The sequence below is a fragment of the Rhincodon typus genome, chromosome 10 (genome assembly GCF_021869965.1).
Source record: "Rhincodon typus isolate 14 chromosome 10, sRhiTyp1.1, whole genome shotgun sequence".
Lineage (NCBI taxonomy): Eukaryota > Metazoa > Chordata > Chondrichthyes > Orectolobiformes > Rhincodontidae > Rhincodon > Rhincodon typus.
In genome coordinates, this window is record NC_063341.1 from 18,328,228 (window position 1) to 18,339,808 (window position 11,581).

Below are 11,581 nucleotides of genomic sequence, written 5' to 3' on the forward strand. Positions count from 1 at the left end.
AAAACAGGAACTGAAAACCAATTACTCTTACTTTACTGGAATAAAACTAATTGCATAGAACTCATTATTAATATGACTCGGAAGGAGACCTTGCTTATTGTAACACCAGTTTCTTTATTGCTGCAAGGGAAATGTTAAAGGTTGACTTCACTCCTCCTGTTCATTCAGTACTAAGAGGTCTAAACTTTGGTTACGCACCAGGAATAATGTAGTAATTCAGAACTGAAACACAGACAAAACAAGCTCTGTCTGACTCATTCAAACCTAACCTTCCCAAAGGGAAAGTGGCCAGTTCAAATTGGTTACCCATTTCATCCCTCACCTTATGTTATTGTTCCTTCTTTTCAGTAGGGAGCAACAACAGTTAAGGTGCAAATTGGTTGGCTGATTCAACCTGCGCAGTGTGTCATCAGCTGGGATATGTTAAAATGACCTCCTGACATCGTGGTAATGTCGCTGGGTTAGTAATCCCAGTCTAATGTCATGGGTTCAAGTCCTAGCATCAAAGTGTATACGTACTGATCATATGCTTGTACCAATTGGGAAGTGTAAATTATGTCAGAAATGGTGATCTAGTGGTAGTGTCACTGGTAATCCAGAGGCCCAGGCCCATGCTTTGGCAAATCAGGTTCAAATTCCATCACTGCATCTTGTGGAATTGGGGAGTTGGAGAGACATTGGACCTGTGAGGGAGCAATTCAGCAGGATGCTATAAATTGTATCAGTGAATCTTAAGGCATGCAACACTTAGCTGGCAGTCAGAGAGGCCCACCAATCAGCTGCTTTTGAAAGTAGAGGGAAAATAACCATAACATTGTGGGACATCTGTAGAGTCATTGGTTGGGAAGAAATTGTCTTTAGGGAGTACATTTAAATGGCTGTACTTTAGAAAAATGTACTGTTTTTAAAGAGGGTGTTATCCCTGGGTTTAACTGAGAAGCACCAGGAATCGGGGAAAGTCTGGGGCAACAAAGTATTTTTAAGTAATCCAAAGTTAACATCAGGGAAATAACTTTTGGATGTAGTAATTCATTTCGGTTGAGTGGAATATGTAGCCTTTATAAGTTGGAAGTCGTGGACTCGGCCATTGTCCTAGGCAACCACATGTGCAGGAAGTGCCACCAGCTGCAGAAACTGGAGCTCTGGGTTCCAGAGCTTGAGTGGTGGCTGGAGTCAATGTGGCGTATCAGTGAGACTGAGAGTTACATGGATAGTACATTCAGAGAAATGCTAACTGAAGTAACTCCACAGAGGCCAGTATCCTGTCACCAAGTCACGTTTTATTTATGCATGGAGAGTCCTCGGCACTGATCCAGCTCCCTTAGAGCCAGCTCTCAGAGTGAACAAGATGGTCAGACACTCCTGTTCTTAGCTGTCAGCCAGGGCTCCCTGATTGGACCGATTAACGTCCCCAGTCAGGGAACTCCTATCGTATGAAATCCATCTGGTTGACCTCGTTACAATCACTACATCCCTCCCCTCTATGTCTGAGGACATTGGCCTGTTTTATTTTGTAGTGTTTTAGCAACAAGTCGGGTTCCTCCAATTCCGCCTCTGATATGGGTGGTGTCTAACACACAGGAGCTTGCCTCTTGGTCTTGCACAGACATAAAGGTTGGAGTCCAGAGCGAATTCTGTTAAAGACTGGTTCAGCAATCACAGATATAGCCGTGCTGGTATGAACCTCAATGAGAACTGAGTGATCACTTAACCAAATGTTTATTTTGGTTGGTTCTGATTTGGATGCTCCTGAGCAATTTATCCGTTCCAAACCAATTGTAGGTGGACTTTCCAGGCTGTGCACTCTCCTGGATACCCCCCTATGAATTCTCTTATTCAGGCCTACTGGGACTCTTTTACTGTCTCGAGTCTGCACACTGGCAGCAACTACAATGGTCTGCCAGCCCAGTACCTCAAGAAAATTTTAACTGTTTGGCCGAGGCTTGGCTTTGCTTTGGGGTTTTGCTGTGGGCTGACCTAGAGTCCCCCTGCTTAGGAAATGTCCTGAGTGAGGCATGAAATTGCCTTCACTCAAGTGATGTTCCCAAAGCTCAGTTGGACTGATGAGGGTGTACACTTCCATCGGAATACCCTTACGTTCCACTTGCTGCATTTTCCAATGATAATGCCAGCTGTAGTGCCTGTTTGAAGTCCTTTAGGCTTCAGCTAGTCGGTGCTTTTGCATGGTTACATCATTAATCCTACATACCAAATGGTCTCTCAGCGTCTCATTAAGTATTAAACCAAAGTCACATGGCTCTGCCAGTCACCTTAACTTAGTCAAAAATTCCGATACGGATTCCCCTGGTTCTTAGATTGCCGAGTAAAACTGATAGCATCTCAGAATTAGAGAGGCTTGGGTTCGTAATACTCCTTAATTAAATCTGTCAACTCTTGAAAGGTTTTAGTATCTGGTGCCTCAGGAAATGTTAGGCTCCTAATAACCAAAAAAAGCTGTGGGTCTGCAAGCTGTCAGGGGAATTACTCATTGGTTTTCATCTGCACCGATGTCATTTGCTGGGCCCAGTCTTCAGCAGGAACAAATGAGTCAGGCTTCCTAGTGCTTACCCCAGCTCAAAGATCTCCAGCTCTTTTGTTTTCACTTCAAAGATGACAGTTGTAAGTGAATTTCTTCAGCAACATGTTTTTCTCTCTTTGCCAGTGAAATAACTCCACAGAGGCTGATATCCAGTCGCCAAATTACCCTTTTATTGACACATGGAGAATCCATGACACTGATCCAGTTCCCTCGGAGCCAGCTCTCAGAGCGTGAGGATGTCTGACACTCCTGTTTATATCTGTCAGCCAGGGCTCCCTGATTGGGACTGTTAATCTAGCCCAATCAGAGAACTCATTCTACGAACAAAAACAGAGTTGCTGGAAAAGCTCAGCAGGTCTGGCAGCATCTGTGAAGGAAAAAATCAGAGTTAACGTTTCAGGTCCGATGACCCTTCCTCAGAACTGATGGTGGCTGGGAAAACGTCAGTTTATGTGCAGAAAACAGGGAGGAGGTGGGGTAGGGAGTAAACGATAAGATAGAGCCTAAAGAGAGAGAAGAGCTGATAGATAGACAAAAGAGTTGCTAGCGATCAGGCTGGGAGAGTGAATAGTTGTTAATAGGGACTATTAGTGACTAACAACAGGGGGTGTGTAATAGCAGGCTATGTGATAACAAGGCCTGGTGTGTGGGGTAGGGGACTAGGACATGGGAGAGGTTAGGCCCTAAAATTATTGAACTCATTCTATGAGGTTGATCTGGCTGACCTTGTTACAATCACTACAATAAAACCTCAGCTCCAGTGCTCGGAGGCAGAAAGGGAATTGGTGACCTGCAGGCAGCTACTGCAGGAGGCATACCAATTGTAAAATGATGGTAAAGGCAGGAATAGAGCCAACTGGGGACCACAATGGGGATTTATACATGGAGTCAGTGGGCATGGCTGGGTGGGGTTAAATGAATACTTTGCTGCTGTCTTTTCCAAGGAGTCAGTCGCTCCCTAGACAATTGTAACAGAGTTTGAAACTCTGTCACTAGAAGAATTCATAATTTATATGGAGGAAGTGTTGCACAGACTGTTGGTTTTAAAGTTGAGAAGGCACCAGGACTGAATGAGATGTATTCAAGGACATTGAAGGAAGTGGGAAGAGAAATTGCAGGAGCACTGACCGTCATCTATCTGTCTTTACAAGAATTGGGGAATGTGCCAGAGGACTGGAGAAGTGCAGACTTTTTGCCTTTGTTCAAAATAGGTTGTAAGCATAAACTCAGCAATTGCAGACCACTAAGTTTAACTTCAGTGTTGGAGAAGCTTCCAGAAACAATGGATCGGGATGCAGTTAGTCATATGGAAACAATTGGATTGTTTTCTGATACCCACTGTGGATTTCTAAAAGGGAAATCTCCTCTATCCATCTTCTATCCGCCTCCACCTCTCTCCCTATTTATTTCAGAACCTCCTTCCCCTCCCCCATTTCTGAAGAAGGGTCTAGGCCTGAAACATCAGCCTTCCTGCTCCTCTGATGCTGCTTGGTCTGCTGTGTTCATCCAGCTCTACACCTTGTTATCTCACATTTTGCTGACTTGTTTGAGTTTTGGAAGAGATAAAAGAAAGTGTTGCTGATTGTAACACTGTTGATGAGGTGTAAATGCCTATTTTTTGCCTCACAACAGAATTTTGAGAAAATCTGTAGCTCTTGGAATAAGAGAGACAGGAGCAACATGGATAAGCAATGGGAAACAGAGACTAGTGGTCAATGGATACTTTTCAGGCCAGAGGAAGGTTTGTAATGGAGTTCCACAGGGGTCAGTATTGAGACGCTTGCTTCTCCTAACAAAGTTTGTGGATGATACAAGATTTGAAACATTGTAAACTTCGGGGAGGACAACACAGAACTTCAAAAGGGTGGAGATGAGTTGGTTGAGTGGGCAGGTAGGTGAAGCTCAATATGGAGTAGTGTGAGGTGATGCATTTTGGTGGGAAGAATCTAGACAGACAATATATAAAGCAATGCATGAGCAGAAGTACTGGGCTGTGTATCTGATAGATCAATAGAGGTAGAGATAGCAAGAACTGCAGATGCTGTAGTCACACTCAATAAAGTGTGGAGCTGGAGGAACACAGCAGCTCAGGTAGCATAAGAGGAACAAGAAAGTTGATGTTTTGGCTTTACAGCCTTCCTCAGGACTGAGGAAGGGGTGGGAGCTCAAAAATAAATGGGGGGGTGGGGCTGGGGGAAGGTAGGTGGGATGGTGTTAGGTGGATGCAGGTAGGGGGTAGTGTAGATTGGTCAGTGGGAAGGGTAGGGCAGATAGGTGAGAAAGAAGATGGACATTTTGTGTCAGATCAAGGAGGCGGTGATGAACGGGAGGGTTGGACATGGTATGAGACCGGGGGGTGGGGAGATTTTGAAACTGATGAATTCTATGTTGAGACCATTGGGCTGTAGGCTCCCGAGGCAGAATATGAGGTGCTGCTCCCCCTGTTTGCGTGTGGTGTCATTGTGACACTGGAGGAGGCCCAGGATGGACATGTCACCCAGGGAGTGGGAGGGGGGAGTTAAAATGGTTGGTGACCGGAAGGTGTTGTTGATTATAGCGTACAGAATGCAGATGCTCCACGAATCAGTCACTGAGTCTGCACTTGGTCTCCTCGATGTAGAGTAGGTAATATTGGGAGCAATGGATACGGTAGACCAGGTTGGAGGATGTATAGGTGAATCCCTGTTGGATTTGGAAAGATTGTTTGGGGCCTTGTACGGAAGTGAGGGGGGAGTTGTCAGGGCAGATGTAGCACCTCCTGCAGTTGCAGGGAAAGGTGCCGGGGTTGATGAGGAGTATGGAGTGAATGAGGGAGTTGCTGAGAGAGCGATCCCTACGAAAGGCTGATAGGGGTGGGGAATGAAATATATCTTTGGTATTGGGGTCGGATTGTAGGTGGCGGAAATGGCAGAGGATGATGAACTGGTTGCGGAGGTTGGTGGGATGGTATGTGAGTACAAGGGGGTTCCTGTCCTTGTTTTTGTTGGGGGAGGAGGTTTGAGGACAGAATTGCAGGAAATGCAAGAGATGCGGTTGAGGGCATTTTGGATCAGCAGAGGGGGGAGGTTGTGGTCCTTGAAGTAGGGGGATATCTGGGATTTCCGGGAGTGGACTGCTCCATCTTTGGAGCAGATGCGGCAGCGGCGGAGGAATTGGGAGTATGGGATCGTATTCTTGCAGGAGGGTGGGTGAGAGGAGGTGTAGTCGAGGTAGCTGTGGGAGTCGGTGGGTTTGAAATATATGTCGGTGTTGAGATGGTTACCAGATATGGAGACAGAGAGGTCCAGGAAGGGGAGGGAGGTGGCGGAGATGGTCCAGGTGAATCTGAGGTTGGGTGAAAGGTGTTCATCAACTGTTCAAGCTCCTCATGGGAGCACGAGGCAGCACTGATACAGTCATCAATATAGCGGAGGAAGAAGTGAGGAATGGTGCCGGTGTAACAGCAGAAGAGGAACGGTTCCACGTATCCAGCAAAGAGGCAAACATAGCTCAGACCCGTATGGATGCCCATAGCCACCCTTTTAGTTTGTAGGAAGTGGGAGTGCAGATATCAATGAAGGTGGCAGGACAGGTAGGGAAAGCAGTAAGTACAGCAGACAGTAGCCTGAGCTTTATCATTAGGCACAGAGCACAAAAGCGAGGAGGTTATGCTGAACCCATACATGAGTTATACTTCACCAGGAATATTGTGTGCGGTTTTGGGTGCCACACACCAAGGGAATATGTGAATACTTTGAAGACAGTGCAACAGAATTTGACAAAAGTGGTTCTGGGGATGATAAATTTTAGTTCTCCTTGGAAAGCTGTGAGTCAGCCTTCCTGCTCCTCTGATGCTGCTTGGCCTGCTGTGTTCATCCAGCTCTACACCTTGTTATCTCAGGATATCTGGTAGAAGGTTTCAAAGTCATGTGAGGTCTGGATATAGTAAATACAGTGCAACTGTTCCTGCTCATAAAGGGATTTGAATAAGAATGTGCGGAAATAAGAGAAAAATGGAGAACTGTGGATGCTGGAAATTTGAAATAAAAACAAATTCCTGAAGAAACTCATCTGTGGAGAGAAACCAGAGTCCAGTGACCCCACCTTCAGAACTAACTGTAGCTCGGAAAAGATGGTACATGTGCTGAACACAGGAGATGGGGAAGGGATGTAAAAGATAGTTAGAGATGGAGCCCATAGGCAGTTGGGTAGACAAAGAGCTGGGTAATGGTAAGCCAGGCAGAAGAAAAGCTGCTAATGCAGACCGCAAGTAGCTGAAAATGGGTTGGCCGTGCAAGAAAGCAGCCTGTGTCATGAAAGGGCCTGGGGTGTGGAGATGGGTAAAGGACATGGGAGAAGGTGAATAGGTTATAAAATTATTGAAGTCAACAATGCGAACGGAAGGCGCAGGGTCTCCAATTGGAAACTGAGATGCTGTTCTTCCAGCTTGAGCTCGCTTCGCAGGAGCACTGCAGCGGGCACAAGTAAAGTGATTTGCAAACAAATGTGATATGTAAGAAATGTTTCACACAATGGGTCATTCAAGTCAGGAATGCAGTGCCTGGAAGTGTGGTGGCGGCAGAGTCAATTGAGGCATTCAAGAAGGCCTAGAATGGAGGTCTTACGAGGAAAGGTTGAGAGAGCTAGGGCTTGTCTCTTTAGAACGACGAAGGATGAGAGGTGACTTGATAGAGGTGTACAAAATGATCAGAGGTATAGATAGAGGAGACAGCCAGAGACTTCTTCCGAGGGTGGAGGTAGCTATTACGAGGGGGCATAGTTTTAAAGTGAGTGGAGGTAGATATAGGGGAGATGTCAGAGGTAGGTTCTTTACTCAGAGTGGTCGGGGCGTGGAATGCATTGCCGGAGAGGGTGGTGGAGTTGGCCTCATTAGGGGCATTTAAGCAGCTATTAGATAGGCATATGGAAGATAGTATAAGGTAGGGGTGGAGGTTAGATAGACCTTAGGTTTAGGGTAAAAGTTCAGCACAACATCGTGGGCTGAAGGGCCTGTTCTGTGCTGTACTGTTCAATGTTCTATGTTGTAAGGCATTGGATGATTGTTTGAATTGAAACAGGGTAGAATGCTATGGGGATAAAACAGGCCAATGGCACTAAGTCATAATGTTTGTTGGAGAACTGGTGTAGACATGAGAGGTCAAATGGTCCTCTTCTGTATCATTACAGTTTTGTGATTCTGTGATGTAGAAACAGAGATTAATATGGACAGAGACTTGAGCTTTCAAATTTTTTGTCTTCACATAAATTAATATGAGTGTGTTTTGTAGCAGGGAGCAAGAAGAGAGAATTGCAGAACTTGGAGGCATGACTGATGGTTGCAGAATGATTAAAATCAGGGATACACAATCCAGGTGAGGTTTGGAAAACATATTTGAAAATCTCTTATCAAAACATATCCTGCATTAATAGAAAGATAAATTATGTATTACTATTTCTTATCCAATTTTAAAGCAAATTTGCATCGTATTAACATTCTGAATAATACCAAATAGAGAACTCCGTCAGGGTGTGATACGTAAAATCAGCTATTAACAACTATAAACCATCGCTTTGCAGGCTGGACAGTGCTAGAATTTCCTGCTTCAGGTTAAGACAATTGTTTGACCAGAATGGCAATGGAAGATTCAACTTGGTGGCTCTGGTAAGAAAATGTGGGTGGCACAGTGGCCCAGCGGTTAGCACTGCTGCCTCACAGCGCCAGGGACTGGGGTTCGGTTCCAGCCTTGAGAAACTGTCTGGAAATAGCAAGAACTGCAGATGCTGGAGTCAGAGTCAATACAGTGTGGAGCTGGAGGAACACACCAGCAGGCCAGGCAGCACCAGAGGTTCAGGAAAGTCGACGTTTCCGGTTTACACCCTTCATGATGACGCTGCGCCTCTGATGCTGCCCTACCTGTTCTGTTCCTCTGGCTCCACACTGTCTTGGGTGACTGTCTGTGTGGAGTTTGCATATTCTCCCTGTGCCTGCATGGGTTTCCTCCAAGTGCTCCGGTTTCCTCCCGCAGTCCAAAGATGTACAGGTTAGGGGGATTGGCCAGGTTAAAACCCCCATGTGTGGGGTTATGGGGATGGGGGGGTTTGGGTGGGATGTTGCTCAGAGGGTTGGTGCAGACTCGATGGACTGAATGGCCTGTCGGGATTCTATGAACTTGAATTCTGTTTGTTGGAAAGATCCTTATGCATCTGAACAAACTTAGATTTTAAAGAATGAGTTGCTGATTCTATTTTTCTGTAGAGATTCAGTTGCTTGTATATCTTTGTTGGATCCCTGTTAGAAGTAACATGGTCAGAATAAAACACATTGTGTAATTGCTGCTACTATAAGGTTTCTTCTACAAAAGCTCATCATACACAGGATTTGTATCCACCAAAATGACCAACATGGCAATGAAACTTAGTGTTACTTTTTTCCAGGGGTTAATGAAATTATTTTAACGTGAGAATCTTCATTTGAGTATATTTTAACAAGTTGACAAATATGCTAGAAATCACCAATTGACTTACAAAGTCATTACGAATGGGGATCAGAGGAGAGAAGCAGATGAGGTGAGGACCCTATGGGAGACAGATAGCATCACTGAGAGGAGTGGGTGAGGTGACAACCCTGCGATAGGCATGCAGCGTCACAGAGAGGAGGGGGCGAGGTGAGGACCCTGTGATGGGCTGTCAGTGTGGTGGAGAGGGGGTTGCAAGGTGAGAACCCTGTGATGGGCAGTCAGTGTCGCGGAGAGGAAGGGATGTGGTGTGGACTCTTGCAGAAAAGCAGATAACCAGCACAGACCTGAGTGGGACTTGGGACCTAAATAAGAATTAATTTTTTTCCATTTTCTGTGCATTGCAGGAGGATGGACACCTGCCTCATCAGCCTGGACTAGGAGAAGGCCCCTGACAGGATATCACACACCTATGTGTGGGACATGGTCTCCAAGATGGGCTTTGGAGAGGGAATCTACAATTGGATCCAACTGCTCTACACCAACATCGTCAGTGCAGTCTCAGTCAATGGATGGGAATCAGAAAGCTTCCCAATTAGATTCAGAGTCAGGCGGGGCTGCCCACTCTCCCCCTGCATTCTTTGTGTGTTGTATAGAACACTTTGCATAGTCCATCAGGAAGGATGTGAGCCTAAGAGGGTGACTGTTCCAGGCAGGTTGAGGTCTGCAGGTCAGAACTTCCCTGTAAATGGATGACGTCACCATTTTCAGCTTGGATCCACTATCAGTGCGCAGACTCGTGAGCATCTGTGACCAGTTTCAACTGGCCTCAGGAGCCAAGATAAATCGAAGCAAGAGGGAGAACTGGGCTGACTGTTCCTTTATCCCCTACAACATCAGGACAGATTACCTGACGGGGCTGGGAATATGGTTTGGAGGGGCCGGGGTGTGCACAAAAACTTGGGAGGAGCATATAACTAAGGTGAGGCAGGAACTGGGCGTTTGGGAGCATCGCTCCCTATCCATTCTGGGTAAAAACCTGGTCATCAGGTGTCAGACATCTTCTCTGTTGTTGTATGTGGCGCAGAGATCTGGCCCATTCCCAGAACCTGCGCCATTGCAGTCACTCCAGCCATCTTCCACTTCATCTGGAGGTCTAAGATTGACACCATGTATAAAACTCTGGATAAGGAGGGAAGAATGTATCCAATGCTGCCCTCACCCTGATGGCCACCTTTGTGTGTGGTTGTATCAGGCTAAGCGTAGAGCCTCAGTACGCAAACACTACTGTCACTTACAAACTGAGCTTCTACCTCTCCCTGGTGTTGCGAAGGAGGTTCATTGCCACGGAACATTCCTAGTAGTTTGACCGTTCCGTATTACTCGTCCTTCATGGAGAAATTTGCAAAGAGAAACACCTTTCCCCTCAAGTCCATCAGGAAGTGGTTGGCCGCTCAAGACCCTGCAGGAAAAGGAGAGGGTGGATCCTGTCGGGTTGTACCCTGAGCAGACTGTCAAAGTCATTCTGCAGAATGCCTCATCACTGGAACTTTCCAACAAGGATCAGGATATGGCTTGGATGGCAGTGAGAAGGGCACTACCTGTGAGATCCTTCATGTACACCCGGTTTCTCTGCGCCACTGCATGCTGCCCTTGTAGCAGCTGGGGGTTGGGGTGGTGGGGAAGTGAGGGTAGGTGGTGCGGCAGAGACTATCATACACCTCCTGCTGGAGTGTGCCTTTGCAAAGGAAGTCTGGTGAAAGATGCAACGGTTTTTGTCAAGGTTCGTCCTGAGCAGCTCTGTGACGCAGGACTCTGTGCTCCACTTGCTGTTCCCCGGGATGCCCACCGAGACAAACATCAGCTACACCTGGAGGACCCTCAACTCAGTGAAAGATGCTCTTTGGTCTGCCTGAAACATGTTGGTCTTCCAGAGCAAGGAGTTGACCCCCAACGAGTGTTGCAGACTGGCACATTCCAAGGTCCAAGACTGCGTGCTGTGGGACACACTAAAGCTTGGGGCAGCTGTGGCCAAGGTACAGTGGGGAAAGACCACCATCTAGGGTCTTTCTGCTGAAAACAAATGGGGTCCATTCAGTTATTGGACCCTCCTGATGCCTCAAATGAATGTAAATATAATCTTGCATAAGTAAGAAATGTCCTTGCTTTGTTTACTGGATAGAGTCGAGCTCCAATGTTTGTTTGTTTCTTCAAATGCTACTGTACAGAGCCATACTACTTTAATGTCTAGAATGAGAAGTAGCTTTATTATCACATGAATTCACAAGAGTACAGGAAGAAGTTTACAAGTGCCACCTATGGTGCTATCTTAGGTACAAACATATCTAGGTACAGATTCTTAAGTACAAATTCTTAGGAAAAATTTAGAAAAATAATGGAATAAAAACTTTAGAATAACAGTCCTTCCAATCCAGTCTGCACCAGCACCTAGCCTCCACACTGCGCCGAGCTTCTTCTCAAAGCCGGACACTGGGAATCCACTCTGGATTCATCCTGAGGCCAGGAGTCTGTGCTGGCTTCACCTTGAGGCTCTTGAGGCCGGGAATCCATGCTGAGGCTGGGAATGTGTGCTGAGGCTGGGAATCCA